General features: G+C 49.9%; 1 protein-coding gene across 2 annotated transcripts in view; it reads right to left on the reverse strand.

Moving 5' to 3' along the window:
• LOC138511153 (zinc finger protein 135-like) overlaps window positions 1–16,404 on the reverse strand; it is a 66,464-nt gene that overhangs the window by 20,515 nt on the left and 29,545 nt on the right. The window lies entirely within an intron of this gene.

The following is a 16,404-nucleotide window of genomic DNA, read 5'->3' on the forward strand; positions in this document are numbered from 1 at the left end:
GATATTTGGGGGTTGATCTTTATCTTCTGCAGGTGCCTCCCTTTGGGACAGCCTCCCTGCCTCTCTCCATCTTCAGCCGGAGCTCCTTAAGTTCTGGAAACTCCACAAGACCTTCCTCCTCTCCTTCTTTCTCTCCCTCTCACCTGCTGACCCCCCTCTCTCTCTTTCTCTCCTGCCTCACTCATCCATCTCTTCCCCAACTCTGTTCAGCTTGCTGTCTGGTGACCTGGCTCACCTGCAGAGCCTCACATGTCCCAGGCTCCCCCGCCCGTCTTTGCACTTTCCGCGGGCCTCTGCACTATGCTCGGCTCTACTGCACTTTCAGCATAAGTTCCACGAGAGGGGCAACCTCTACGCACTTAACCCAGCGCCCTGCTGGACTGGGTGCACACGTTCCCCTCCCTTGCACTTACGTTTGTACCTGAATTTACTAGGCCTAGTAAGTTCCCCCTTTCTCCCCCCCCTCCCTAATCCAGTTGCACTTCATGCACTTCTTGCACTAGGAGAAGTGCCATCATTCTTTTTTTGTTAGATCATTCGGAAACCTCAAGGACTAAGAACGACTACTGTATTCCCTCGCTCCTGTCCCGCTTTGAAGCACTTCACTTGTGTATAAGTGCTGTACCAATAAACAATTACAAAGTGATAACAATTCCTGCACTACATTGCATTCTTTAAAAAAAAAAACAAGATTTTGGTGTTTCTAATTGTCCAGTTTCTTCACATCGTTACACGACCGGAATGCTCTCTTCGCTTTTTCTATTCCCCTCCTAGGATCCCAGACGTCTAAAGTGCACAATTGGTACAGTCTAAACCTCAAAGACTGAACGACCTATGGGGTCAGGGAAACATTCCACATACCTAGGTAGAGTGGTGCAGATCCTAATGGTTTTCACATATACACCTAAGAGACCATATTTGACCACTTTGACGACTTGAATCACCCAATCATATTCTGTTAGTGACTGCTTTATTTTTATGGGGTTCTGCACCAATACCGCCGACTCGGTACCTGTTTCTCCAAGTTACTCCTTACACCTTGTAGAATGTATTTAGCGCTATTGAGGAGCCAGCGGCCCAAACATCTTTCAGCGTCCCCAAATGCTAGATTGAAAGGATTGCAAACCAAATTCTAGTCTTATTGCGAACACGGGGAGACTTTGATGGGTGATTGAAGGTTTTTTTCCATAGGAGGCCTTCGAGCAAGGTTAAGTCCCTCTCTGGCAATTGTTCACATATTTCTAACCTGTAAGTAATGGAGGGAAGGACTTTCTGTACATAAAAGTCACAAAGAGGAACGAAGAGAATCTGCAGAACTTTCCTTGTATTTTTTTCATTTTGAGCCAACAGCGGTGTGCGTTTCAGTTTGAGCACATTCTTTATATATATGGAATTCTTTCCGCAAGAAATATTATAGCCCAAATACATTTCACTACAAATCTACACATTTTGAGGCTGGACAAACCAAGCATGCTTTTCCATTTTCCTAGTGGAATTAAAAGACAAAAAGACAGTTTTCACCACATTTGTTATTGGCAAAGTAATTTTACGCACAGACAAGCTAACTTTGTAAGCCTATCTTTCTGGAGTCCAGTAGGAGAACGTCACCAGCAAAGGCCATGTACTGCATATAGACCTGGCCAATTTACAGAGGGAAAGCAGACACCTTCCTTAGTTCCTCTTCCAAGTCACTCAAGTACAGGTTAAAGACAGAGGGCCAGCACACACCCCTGTCTGAGACATGTAGTTGATTGTCGGGGTGGCCAACGAGGGTCCCCTTTATTGCGAGGGATTCATGTTGCGCACAGCATATTGATGATGGAGGGTATGACAGCAAAACTGGGACAGTGTCCCAAATGCATGTGAATCACGTAGGAAGATCCAATAGTAAATTTGCAAATGCAACACGAACACTAACACTAAGGAGGGTCCCCTTTATCGCATGAGATCATGTTGCGCACACCATATTGATGATGGAGGGGATGACAGTAGCTGCGATGGCTCTGGTGGAGTGGGCTCTCGGATGCCCCAGCAGCGGGCTGCTAGCCAGTCGATGACCGTGCATGATGCAGCCGGAGAGCCACCTGGAGTTGGAAGCCTTCAACAAGGCCTTTCCCGGTCTTACAGGTTCAAAGTTGACGAACAACTGAGAGGTCTTCCGAAAATCCATCTTACGTGCCACGTAGAATTTCAAGGCACGAGTAACGTCCATCGAATGCAAGGACCTCTCCGCCGGCGATGGACTCGGAAAGAAGACCGGTAACACCAAAGGTTCGTTGAGGTGAAATTCCTACTGTACTTTTACATAAAGGTGGGATGTGTACGCAGTACCACCCTTGAAGCGTGGAAAGACAAATAAGGCTGCTTGCAAGATGGGGCCTAATCTCCCTGACCTGCCTGGCCGAGGTCATAGCCACGAGGAAAGGAGTCTTCTACGAGAGAAACTTGAGCGAAGCCTGATGCATAGCTTTGAAGGGCGCTCCCATGAGCTTAGTTAGCACTACATTGAGCTCCCAAGCTGGGGCAGGAGCCTTCACCGGCGGGAAAGTCCTGAAGAGCCCCTTGAGTAACTCCTTGACAAGCCTGTGAGACCACAGTGAAGGTCTGCCCGGGGACCTGGTGTACCTAGATATGGCAGCAAGATGTACCTTGATAGAGGCATGAGCCAGTCCTGCTTTGGCACCACACGGAGAAGCATTTTCATTTATGTCCGTTGTTGACGAGGCTCTGGCCCTGGCCAGGATGTCCTTACATTCTGCGGGTAAAGCATAACCTCCAAACTCTGGGCTGCAGGAGCCATGCCCTCGGGTTCAGAGACTCAGGGTTGTGATGTAGAATTCCCCGAGAAGGTCCGAGAACAGTATCAGTATACTGGATGGGACCACTGACAGACGTAGTATATCTCGATACCAGATTTGCCTCGGCCACAAGTATCATCCTGCAGTGGCATGGAGTGTGCTGAACAGACGCAAGAAGAGTGGAAACGGGGGAAGTGTACAAGAACTGTCCCTCCCACAGGAACAGGAACGCGTTCCCCAAGCTCCTTGGTTGAGGGAACCTGCTGGCGAACCTCTGGCTCTGGGTGTTCATCATCGTTGAGAAGAACAAGTTACTTTCTTACCTGGTAACGTTCTTTCGATGGGATGTTCCGACGACGTATTCCACATCTATGACAGGTAATACCACAGCTGTGCCGCTTCGGAAAAAAAATTTGGCATCTGCGTCCTGAGTCGATGACGTTGATATGCTGTCCTCGAGGGCCTCCGTCGAGCCGACGTCACCGGATGTTATAAGTACGACACACGACACCCGTAGCCTCAGCTGTAGTTTTTCCCAGAACGTGTGGCACCAATCTTCTGCCAAAATTACTACAGAAAGCCTTGCGGAAACGTAAGCTGCAATCGCATAAGAAATTCTGTAGAGGACAAAGCTGGGAGGGTACGATGTGGAATACGTCGTCGGAACATCCCATCGAAAGAATGTTACCAGGTAAGAACGTAACTTGTTCGTCGAGGGGATTTGTTCCTCCGACGTATTCCACATCTATGACAGACTCCCAAAGCAGTACCAACATATGGAGGTGGGAACATAATTTAGAAATTTTGAATGCCCAATCAAATTGCAGAATAGAGGACCGCCTTACCAAAAGCTAAGTCTTGCCCATGGATAGAATCCAGGGAGTAATGTTTTACGAAAGTATGGACAGAGGCCCATGTGGCTGCTTCACAAATATTACAAATGGGAACACCCCTCTGCAGAGCAGTAGAGGCAGCCACACCCCTAGTAGAATGGGCTCTCAAGACTACCGGAGGGTGCTTACCCACCAGACGGTAGCATTCCGAGATGGTCAAGATAATCCATCTGGACAAGGTCTGCTTAGTAACAGCTTGACCCAAACGCCTTCCAGCGTATCCTACAAAGAGCTGATCGTCCACTCTGACCCGGGACATGCGTGAGATGTAGAAGCTTAACGTTCTCCTAGGATCCAACTTATGGAGCCTCTCCTCTTCCTTACCAGGTTGCGGAGGAGGATAGAACGCCGGAAGAATGACCTTCTGGCTTAAATGAAATTCCGACACAAACTTCAGAAGAAAAGAAGGACAAACCCTAAGGACAACCCTCTCCTTATGGAACACCGTGAAGGGCGGCTTGTCGGATAGTGCCTGCAACTCACTCACTCTGTGAGTGGAAGTAACCGCAACTAAAAATACAGTTTTAAAGGTCAACAGTCTCAAAGGACAAGAATGTAAAGGCTCAAACGGAGCTCCCATTACGAATTTTAGAACAGGTTCAAATCCCAACCGGGCACCTGGAAAGCTGACGGTGGGAACACATTAGTGAGCCCTTTCAGAAACTGAGAAATCAAAGGAATCTTAAAATAAGAACACTCCTCAGACGAGCGCTTAAATATGGACAGCGCCGCCAGGTAACCTTAATGTTACCCACTTGCAGGCCCTTGTGGGCTAATGAAAGCAAAAAAGACTACCACAGGAATGGCACATGAAAAAGGATCCACATTCTTAACCCTGCACCAGTAGCAGAACTTTCTCCAACGGCAACGGTACAGGGACTTTGTTGCGGGCCTTCTGGCCAAAAGCAACACCTCCATCACATCTTCAGGAAGGTCCCAATCCTTATACCTCAACCTTTCAGAAGCCAAGCATGAAGGTTGAGGGACTTGACCTCTGGATGGAGAACCTGACACCCCCTCCCGTGCGAGCAGACCGTCTCGGTAGGGAAGACGGCGTGGAGGGCAGATGGACATGTCGAGAAGGTCCGGGTACCACGTTCTCCTGGCCCATGCCAGAGCAATGAGGATCATTCGGGAACCGAAACGCCGTAACCTCCGCAGCACTTGCGGAATGACGGGGACTGGAGGAAACGCGTACAGCACTAGGAAGGACCACTCCACTACGAACGCGTCCCCTAAGGCTCCTCTTGGAGGAAATTCCCACAAGCAGAATCTTTCGCACTTCCGGTTGGCACTGGCGGCCAAGAGATCTACTTGTGGGGTCCCCCAAAGGACAAAGATCTCCAGGAGAATCTCCTGAGCCAGCTCCCACTCGCGAGAGACCGTGCTCTGCCTGCTCAGAGCATCCGCCGCCACCTTTTCATCTCCGGCCAGAAAAAGTGCCGAGATCAAAATTTCCTGCTGGGTGGCCCAGAACCAGAGCTGCAACGCCTCCCTGCACAGAGGGAGACCCTGTTCCCCCCCCCCCCTTTTTATTGCTGTAGTGCATGGCCAATGTATTGTCTGTCAGAATCAGGACATTCTTTCCACGAACAGCCGGCAGAAAAGCCTTCAGGGCTAGCCTGACAGCCCTCAGCTCCAACAGATTGATATGGAGTCTCGACTTCGACTGAGACCAACGACCACGTGCTGTCAACTCGTTGGCATGAGCTCCCCATCTCGTGAGGGATGCGTCCGTCACGATCGTCACCTCCGGCCAGGGTAGCCAAAATGGAGCCCCCTTCATCAAATTGCCTTCGACAGCCCACCACAGACAGATTGCCTTCGACAGCCCACCATAGAAGATCTTGGGTGACCAAGGGCGGCACCTGAACCGGATTTGACATCCTGCCGGAGGCCTGCGACCACTGCATCTTAAGAGCCCACTGCAAAGATCTCATCCACAGCCTGGCCTCTGGCACCAAAAGAATGCAGGATGCCACGAGGCCGAGCAACCTCAAGAACTTGAACGCCGGGAAACTCTGGGCACGTTTAAACTTGTCCATCTGCAGAATGTGATGAGCCCTCACCTGGGGAGGCTAACACTGCCCCAGAGATGTATCCAGCACTGCTCTGATGTACTGGAGCCGCTGGGTAGGTGTCAAGTGGGACTTCTTTACGATGAGGGAGAAGCCCAGCTTGGGAAGGGAGTGACAGGTGACTGACAGATGATCCAGGACTTGCTTGGAAGAGCGCACCCTGATCAACCAATCATCCAGGTAGGGGTAGACGTGAATCCCGCCTTTCCTGAGATACACTGCCACCACCACCATGAGCTTGGTGAAGACCCTAGGGGCAGAGGTCAATGCGAACGGCAGGAACCGAAACTGAAAATGCGAGTCGTCAACCGCGAACCTCAGGTACTTCTTGTGCTTGGGATGAATTGGCACATGAAAGTAAGCATCCTTGAGGTTGAGAGACACCAACCAGTCCTGAAGTTGAAGGGCCTGGAGGACTTGAGAGTAACCATCTTGAACTTGTCCTTCCTGAGGAGCTTGTTCAAACCATGCAAGTCCATGATGGGTCTCAATCCTCCGTCTTTCTTCGAAATCAAAAAATAAGAGGAATACCATCCCTTGTTCCTCTCCGCAACAGGCACCATTTCTATGGTGCCTTTGGGATTTGATTTCCTGCGCAAGGAGCGGATCCGGACACTTCAAAGAGAGATTCTCTGGTGGATTGTCTTGAGGCCTCTGCCGGAAAGGAAGACAGTAGCCGTGGGCTTTGATCTCCAGAACTCACACATCTGAAGTAATGGCACACCATTCTACAAGATGCTGCGCCAGCCTTCCCCCAACCGGCGAACCATGAGACATAGCCTCATGACTGAGCTGAAGCGGCTGCAGCAGTGCCTGAGGGCAAAGAGGCAACTGCCCGAGCGGCCTTGGCACCTCGAGTACCTTGTTTTCCACCTCTGGTACTCCTACGGTGGCCTCTTTTGGCTTGCAGCTCCCCTCGATCCACCAAAGGAAGAGTAGTATCGAAAGGAATCTCCCCTCCATTGCTGTCCCCTAGGACAAAAAGGCAGAGGTTGGCGAACTGCAGCACTCAACGACTTTGCTGCAGCTTTGGAGGTCTGCAACCTCTCAAGACTCTCGTCAGCCTTACTGCCAAAAAGATGTCCACCATCACAGGGCATGTTGAGAAGCCGGGCTTGTATGTCAGGAGCAAACCCCGACGTCCGCAACCACGCAAATCTGTGCATCACAGTGCTCAACGCCATGGACCGGCTGACACAGTCTGCCATGTCCAGACCTGACTGAACGGATTCACACATGGCATCCTTGCCATCCTGAACGAGGGCAAGAAAACCATCCCGTTCCTCCCCTTCGGAATATGTTCATCCACCAAAGACACACAATTCCACAGAGTTGCAAGTGAAACGTGCTAAGGCACACACAGCGTTAGCTGCCTGTAAAGCCATACTCCCTGAAGAAAAAGTTTTCTTCGCCCAGCCATAAAAATGTTTGTCGTCTCTATCAGGAGGGATGGTAGGGTACGACGCCTGCTTTGCTGGGGCCGTAGCCGCCTGCACCACCAAACTCTCTGGAGTGGGGTGCATAGTCAAGTAGCAGGGGTCGCTGCTGGATGGTATTTTTTCGGCAACGACTTGTTCACTGGCGGGAGACTCTCCGGAGCAGTCCAAGCCACCGCCACCCTTCTCTGTAGAGCCATATGAAATGGCAGCACCGGGTCAGTGGGTGGACCTTGGTCAAGGATTTCTGTCAGGTCATCCTGCAGAAAATCCAATGGTGGCGCAGACCACCCCAAATACTCCGTCACCCTCGACATGAGAGGCCGGTATGAAGACTCAGCGGGCATGCCAGGCTCAGGCCTACTGAACTCAACCTCCGGAGAGGTGTCCAAACCATTGGCGTCGTGCAAAGACTGACGCAGGTCTTCCAACTGGCTATGACCAGGCAAGAGTTCGTCGGGAACCTCATCATGAACCAAACCTTCATCAGACCCTTCATCCACCTCAAAGATGTAATCCAGAGGCTGGAATAAATCCCTGGATGAGGGCACAGAAAAAGGATCAAATACAGGCCTCACTGACTTCCTCAGGGCCTTCCTCAGAGTTTCCACCGATGCACGGCATACCTCCGGGAAAGCCTCCACAAAAGGCGTTGAGGACATCGACGGAATGGACGTCGGACAAGGCGCCGACGGCTTCGACACAGGCCTGGTGGCCGGAGCCCCGAGTGTGTCCTTCGACGGCCTTGGCTTCTTTGGAGGCAGAGCCTCAAGAGAGTCCTTCGACAGACATGGCGCCAATGGCGTCAACGTCTTCTTAGACCTCACAGGCTCTGACAGTCTCAATAGCGTCGAGGACCGGGACCTGGAGCGGGCATGGCTGGAGCGATCTACCTTGTCCGATCGGGACCTCGATGGCTCCCGATCGCGGTGACCTCCCGAGCCCGAAGGTGTGCGAGCAGTGGCCCTAGCGCGTTTCTTGCCGGCTTCTCTCGAAGGCGCAGACGGATCGGAGCCCTGCGATTCGACAATCACCATAATTTCCTTACAAAATGCATCCCATTCCGCAGGAGAGGAATGCTTAGTAGGACAAGCTACCCGTCGTCTGGCGGAGTCCTCGGACGAGGACGGGGAAGGCGAATGGTGCCGGCGCTTCCGCAAGTGCATAGAAGAACCAGAGGAATGGCGGGAACCACTCTGGGACCGAGACCCCCCTGGATTTACGCCGACACGGAGAGTCGCCCCTCGAATCGTCGGTCGAAAGCCCAGCGGATTTCGTCTTTCAGGGTTTGGAAACCCTACCTACAGATAGCTTCTTCTTCTGCTCCCGCAAGGCCTTCGACGTCAAAGACTGGCAATCGTCACAGTCATCGGTGGCGTGGTCCTCACCGAGACACCAGAGGCAGAAGTCGTGCGGGTCCGTAAGCGACATCTTGGAACCGCAGTCCCGACACTTCTTGAAACCCGACCGCGGGGTAGAAGAAGACGAAGACATGATATCTTCACAAACAACCAGGTTCGAAGAACCGATAGAAATCAAAAGAACTGAGGCACGCCGAGATCTCCGAAGCAAACACGTTTGCAGAAACGAAGGCCCTCGAGGACAGCGTATCGACGTCATCGACGCAGAATCTTTTTTCAGAAGCAGCACTGCTGTGGTGATTACCTGTCATAGATGTGGAATACGTCGGAGGAACAAATCCCCTCGAAGAGATCGATCTGGGGCTAGCCCCACCTGCTGAATAAAAAATTCACATGGTCCTGCCGAAGTTCCTACTCATGGCAAGAATGCAGCTCCCTGCTGAGCGAGTCTGCAATGGTGCCCTTGACTCCCAGTAAATGAAACGGGACGAGGAACATGCCTTGACGAACGGCCCAGCACCACAGGTCCTTGGCCTTCTTGCAAAGCGTGGTCACTCTTCGGAGATTCCATAATCTGCAAGGTTTCTACTACACACAACAGGGTTTGGGAAACAAAGTAATCTATTGTAGAGGAGCTCATACCCTGCCTCTATTTGCTCTTAGGTGGGATATCCCTTTCAAGTTTCCATTAACATTGTGTAGATTTCAGAACTTCAGAAACCTAGTCCAGGCAAGACCCCTCATGACCCCTTTGTTATTCATATTTTCAGTTCCAAAACTCTCCATCTCTATCCTTTGAGTGTCTGGACATCTACAGTTTAGGTCACCGCAAATAATAATCCAAAGAAAGCAGTGTCGGAGCACCAACTTTAAATTTCGAAGTGGCTGATGCTAAATATGTAAGTGACGGAACACTGTCTTTGACGACAAAGAAGCTGCTATATAATGCCAGTCCTCAATTCTTGAGTCATCTCCCACTGAACCTTTCTTGACCATATTGTCTTGTGGCATTTTACTGCTACATACACCCTACTTAAATTTCATTGCACTCTGTCGACACCACCGCTGCAAGACCTCTCTCTTTCTGAAATGGTAAGGGACTAAGTCCACATCCTCATTATTAGATTGTAAATTATTTTTGAGTTCACATGTATTGCCACCTTGTCTAGGTGTTCATTCCTTATAAATTCCACTGGCCTCACATCACCTCACTTGACTGCCAAACTCATTCCAAACAGTCTAATTAGGTGGATTGATTTAAAATCATCTCACATTGGGCTCGGAAAATGTGTTCTATCACAATGAGTAGATTGTCCAGACATGCTACAGTTTGGGAAAGGAGTTGGAAGGACCCGGACTTTGAATTATGGTTGTTCACCCCCATGGTCAGCTCTCGATGGATGTCACCATGCTCTTCTGTAGAACATCTGTGGCTGTTTTACAGAACATGCTCCAAGCTCACTGACATCCTCTTTGTTGTTTCTTTACCCGACCTATGGACCCTTCTCCTTACTCCTCCTCACCCATTAATGGTGGCACACATTGGGAGGTTCTCTTAGCCTCCTTCCATTCCTACTGAGCCATCATTAATGTCTATCTCAATGGTAGCATCCTGGTACAAGGGCCTCAGTCCAACTTCCTAGCCTCCCTCGCCTCATCAACTTTCTTCCTTCCGCCACCCCGGCTAGCTCTGTGCTGGCCCCTCGGCCTCCGTCTACCACCCTCGCTCCCTTGCCACCCCCATCCCTCTGTTACTCTTGCTCCCTTGCCACCCCCTCCCTCCACTATTCTGGCTCTGTTGCCTTCCCCCTCCTCTACTCTGCCTCCCTTGCCACCAACCTCCTTTGCTCCCTTGCCACGCGCTCCCTCCACTACTCTGGCTCCCTTGCCAGCCTTGTCTCTCTTGGCTCCCTCATCTACCTCATCCTCTACCTCTCTGCCTCCCTCGGCCACCACCTCACTAGCCCCTCTGCCATCCACGTCTTCCTTGGCTCCTCTGCCGCCTCCTCTCTCTACTTCCCAGGCTCCTCTGCCTCTTTGTGTGGGGACCCTTGTCCCCTGTACCCCGGAGGTCTTTCAAAAGTGGGAACCTGCTCCACACTGCTACTGTAAACGGTTGCTCTGCTGTCAAACACTCCTCTGACATCTACCACCTCCTTGAACTGCTGGATCCAGATGTTCTCGCTCTTACCGAGACAGGGTTTAAGGCTAGCGTTGTCACTAGATTTGACACACTTCTCCCTGTGGGCTACAAAATCCTTTCAGAGTCCAAGCTCGGAAGCAGAGTGGCCCTGATATTTCCTGAGTGGATTCAGGTCTCCATCATTCCCACTGAAGCCTAACTCCTCCTTAGAATGTCTGGTCTGCAGGCTCTCTCTTTCTCCTGGCTCCTCTCTGACCCTGGTCACCTTCTACAGACTATCTGGCCAAATCACCCTCTTCCTCTCTGAATGGGCTGACCTCACTTCATCCGTCCTCTCCCCTACCTCCCAGCTTCTCCTCCTATGGTATCTTAACATCCCCCTGGACTCTCAAGACTCCTCAGGGCTTTTCTGCAACCTCTGCGACTCCCTCACCTTTTCAAATGTACCCTCAGGTTCCACTCAGCTGGACACACCCTGGATGCTCTCATCTCCTCTGACATCCCTCCATCTAACCCCCTCACTACTCCTCTCTCTTGGACTAAACACTTTCTTCTCACTTGAAGCTTCCTGTTCCGCTGGCAATGGCCACCCAGCACTGCCACCCTCCTTCACAGTCATCAGACCCATGAACAGAGTGTCAGTGGCAGCCTTTGCCTCCACCTACTCCTGCGGCTGACTCCCATCCTGACACAGCCCTTTCCAACTTTCACCTTTCAATCTCTAACACTCTTGACATCCTTGCCCCTGTCATCCGCCTGAAGCCTGTCAAAGTGCAATTCTTGGTACAACTCTGACCTGGCCACCCTAAAACGCAAGTGCGGAGCAGCAGAATGGAAATGGGGAGCTTCAGGTTCACCCTCTGACAAACTGGCTTGTTGGCTACTTCAAAGGCAATATAGACTCTCCAACCTCTCTTTAAAAAAGAAATAATAGTCTATATTCAAGCCTGCATCTAACAACACGGCCAAAGGTTTTTAAATCTGCAAGGAGCTGACCAATCCTACTGCAATATCTTCCTCTACCACACCCACCAGGCCCTCTGTTCGGCTCGACTTCTCATTTCACCACTAAAACTCAGGACATCCTGTTCTCACTCAACTGCTCCCCCTTCCCTCTACCTCTCTCAGGCCCTCCTTGGCCGCCCTTCTCCCCTTCTCCTTTCCTCCCTCTCTCTCTCCTGCCACATCTGCTGAGGTTTCCAGACGAGTCTGGTCTTTGAAAGTCTCATCCAAACAGGTATCTCCCTATCCCTCCAGAACCCTTAAGGACAACATCGACTCTCTCGCTCCGCCTTGGCTGATCTCTGCAACCGCTCCTTTGCCACTGGAGCTTTCTCCTCTCCTCAAGTACTCCCTTGTGAATTTTCTGCTCAAAAATCCTTCTGCCGACCCCTCCAACCTGACAAAATAGCACCCAATTTCTATTACTCCTTTCCTAGGCAAACTCTTGGAGAAATTGGCTATCTCCCAGCTAGCACTCCACGCTGAATCAGTTGGTTGTCTCCAAGACCGTCAGTCTGGCTTCAGAGCAGCCAGAGGCACGGAAACTGCTCTCCTGAATACCCGTGAAGATTTGCACTCCAACCTTCACTCTAACTCGCCCCTCTGTCCTCATCATCCTTCGACATCTCTTCTGCTTTTGACACAATGAACCACAACATCCTGATCAACCGTCTCCGAGATACCCTGGGCATCACGGATCAGACTATGGCATGGCTATCCTCTTTCCTCTTGGACCAACCTTCCCAGGTTGAACGTGGGTCCTTCCTCTCCTCCATCGCGCTCTCAACACGTGGTGTTCCCCAGGGCTCTATCCTCTGGTCCTGAAATGTTCAATGTCTATCTGGCCTCCTTGGCCTGCCTGATCTCTACCTTTTCCTCTAACTTTTAGTGTTATGTAGATGACACGCAGCTCTCTTTCAGGCTACCCACTGCCTCCTCTTCCTCCTCGTTCATCCCTGACTGTCTTTATGCTATTCAGGCATGGTGCGCCTCTAATGATCTCTGCCTTAATGCCAGTAAGACGCAGATCATTCTCATTGGGACCACTGCTTATGCTTTTCCCCTTTCACTCTGGCCGGCCTCCCTTGGCCCTGTGAAGTCACCCTTGCACTTAACCAAGGGCACTGTTCCAAAGGGAGCACTTCTCCCCCTTCCTCTCCGCTGAACTTCTTGTCTGCGTACTTGCACGATCTAAATGATACTAGGCATAGTAAGATCGTTTATCTTGTTCTCCTGTTTTCCCCTCACTGCCTGGTTGTTCCTTGAAACACTTGTGTATAGGTGCATTACAAATAACCTATCAAAACAATCAACATCTCAATTCTTTCTTCTGTGAACTTCCTAAATTTATTGGAGAGGCATGCAGATTTTGCTCTGCAAGATCAGAGAGGTCGACTTCGCTCTCACGTTGATCCAAGTCACACTGATCCAATGGACATGACTGACTTATTGGGAGATGGTATAAGCGTCACACTGTAATCCCGTATTGGCTACGGCAGGATAGATTCTGTTTGCCTGTTGTTGGCAGACTTCTCCATGGCCTTCATGGGTTTCTTAGCACCTGTTTTTCTTTTTACTCTTTGGTAATTCTTTCACCTTTCTCTTGGTGGACGCCATTGCCTTCCCTGGAATCAACATTTTTTCATTGGCCACAATGGCCACATTTCTAAGAAATGTACGTGAACTTCTGTGAGTTTTGGATTTAAGGCAATTTTTTACTTAGGCTATCCGTCAGCCTCTTTTTGTTCCCTTTCCATTTCCCCCTTACACAAGGAGGCAGTTATACCCCTTCTGAAGCGGATTGTAGTTTTTCCACAAGGATAGAGAGGTCCTCTCTATTTCCGGCACAGGGACTAGTCACCCCTTTCAACTGGATGGAGATCACCCCCCTTATGTGATCCACTCTCCGTTGCAACCATCTTCCTTTCTTCAACTACTAAGGACACAGCAGGAATTCGGCTGATTGGCCAGGATATTTTTTGACGCAGTGAGCCTCAATTTCTCCAAGAAAGATGTTCTGTTTTTTTAAGATCATCTTTTACAGTATCATATAACATAACCAATGATTGTAAAACCAGGAGTAACGCAGCTGTAGAGTTGAGCACAACCGGCGAATATAGAAGACACTAATTTAGCTCATGACTCTGGTTGCAGATTTGTTGAGAGGAATGGAGCAGGGCATCTTCTCCAGCTGACATCGCAATCGGCAGAATTGTATTATTCGTGGAAGAAGCAGAGGTAAAGTGCGGTGCGTTCGACAAGGATCTCTCTTTTCTACCATCTACCGCTGTTTGTAAACTGTTACAGAGGTTAAGGAAGGAATCCTCTATTTTTTATAGGGGTCCCTCGTCCTGTGAACAGTCTGCGTACCCAGACTCTAATCATAGCACTGGATAGCGCGACCGTCGGCTCCTCATTCATTTGTACTGGTGGAAGTACTGCAAAGAAGTGCGTACTTTTCAATTGTTTCAGTAGTACATAGAGGAAGAGGCGCTGTAGAGTCACTGTTTGAAGATTGCACCTCAGGGTATTTCACTCGACTGTGTCATAGTTGTGCATTTTGAGTGACACTTGGCCATCACAGGGCGCAGGGGCATTCTGAGATTGTAACAAGGCTTCATTTAGAGTCGACATTTAAACAACACTGTCGGGCACCAGGTCGAAAAACTGCTGGTTTCACAACCCCCAGCCCCCTCACCCATCTGCAATAAGTGCACTTCACCCGCACTTGCATCCGTGCGGTAGTCCGGTCTATGAGAGGAAGGTGTGTCGCTTCAATCGTCATCCTCCAGGGCACCAAAACATTCTACAGATGTTCCGTGCAACAACTGCATTTCACCTGCACTTACCTCCGCGTGGCACGCTGAGCTATGAAAGGAAGGTTTGCCACTTCGAACGCCATCCTCCAGGGCACTGAAACGCTACACAGAAGTTCTGTGCAACGATTGCCCTTCACCCGCACTTGCCACAGCGCATTGGCCATTCTTGTAGATCTAGCACAGGCCAACTAACACCTCCTTTCCAGGCCTTGGTGTCTGTTGGAATGGTGAAATCATGGATCGTTATCTATGTAGATTGTTTTCATTCCTCCCATGACCCAATTCACAGTCTGATCATTAGTAGGCAGAAACAGGCAGCTGCCCCTTACAGTCAAAACCATTACTGTGGCTCTTTTCAGATGGCAAACACCCTTCGCCACTGTAGTTTGCAGATGTACATAGGGCGGGGGAGGGGGAGTGCAGATGGGAGGGTAGAGGTTTCTCACCATTCCAGAAGTACTATTTAAGCATCGTTTCTGTATTTGCAGGACAACCGACGTGTACTGCAATTTGTGAAGCTTTTCAGAGAATACAGCAATTTTGGTAATTTGTTTGGCTTGATCACACTGATTTTAATACAGTTTAAGGTTCAACTCTTCCCAGCATGCATTGTCCTCTGTGAAATGAGAATGCTTTTGAGGTGCAAGTACCTCATATTTGGCAGAAGGTATTCAGTGTGCGAGTTAGAATTTGCAAACATTTTGTAGACCCTTCCTTGAACAGAGTAATTGAAGCTACACAAGTTCATAAGGTAGGCTTTCACTGAGTTAATATTTAGCATGCAGTCCGTGTCGGTGCGGGCAGACTTGCTAGGGTTCAGAATCAGCAAGAGCATGTCGACAGCATATATCCAAGTGTACCCAAATATAGAAGGGTGTTCTTGAAGCGTCTGCTCCATGATCTATTCTGAAGTGCTCAGAATGCGAGCCATTGATCATGGTCCATGCTGATGACCCTTCATGCTGTGCCCGGCACCAAATCCCTTCATATTGAAGCACCATAAGGTGAACAATGTCCATTCCTGATGAGCATCCAAGCTTCGGAGCACTGTTGGCACTGACCCATGATCAGCTCGCCGAATGACTTCTCAAGTTGTCAATTATAGTCAGAAATGTAGAAACATTTCACCAAACCAGTCTGTTCCTTTTTGCTGGTGACTGATCAGTTTCTTTATCTGAATGATCCATATTTTGGTTAGCAGCTTTGGTGTGACATTTAGCAGTGAGGCACACAAGATCCGTCACAACCTTCAGAATGCGCCCCTTCCTCACGGGTCTGTGTAATGATGAAATGCTTCATCACACCGCCTCATTGTAGGTCAGAGCAGAGTCTTGAATGCCATATAGAATTCAGAAAGCACACCATCATGTCTCGCTGCCTCTTCCCACTGCAGCACTCCAATTGCCATCCTGGGACCCCACTATCCACGGTTTCCACCTTTTCCCTCAACAGCTTTGCAATTGGCAGATTTCTGAGAAAGATACTGATGGAGCCAGGCATACGCACCTTCCCACAGTAAAGTTTACCAAAGAAACTCATGAATTCAGAATGAGGGCTGTGATGAAAACTTGGCCTGGGACCCTTCTCATGTGGCCAGGGAAAGGCAGACACTCCCTGATCCTGTCCCTGGGGGTGTTGTTCTGCAGGAGGATCAGATGGGGCAGTCAGAAGGAATGGGAAAACCCCTTTAATAACTTTCCCCGAGACCCCCCCATCTTAATGGCCTACTGTAAGATTGAAACTATAAGAAAGAGGTTATTTGAACATTGTGGACTTCCGTTCCCACAATGCACAAAGTACAGGGACGAGGGATTTGGAGGCACTAGACTTCAAGGTGCAGTCTAATGATTCTAATGACCCACATCTGAGAGGGT

The sequence above is a fragment of the Ambystoma mexicanum genome, chromosome 6p, assembly GCF_040938575.1.
Source record: "Ambystoma mexicanum isolate Mex_15411 chromosome 6p, UKY_AmexF1_1, whole genome shotgun sequence".
Taxonomy (NCBI): Eukaryota; Metazoa; Chordata; class Amphibia; order Caudata; family Ambystomatidae; genus Ambystoma; species Ambystoma mexicanum.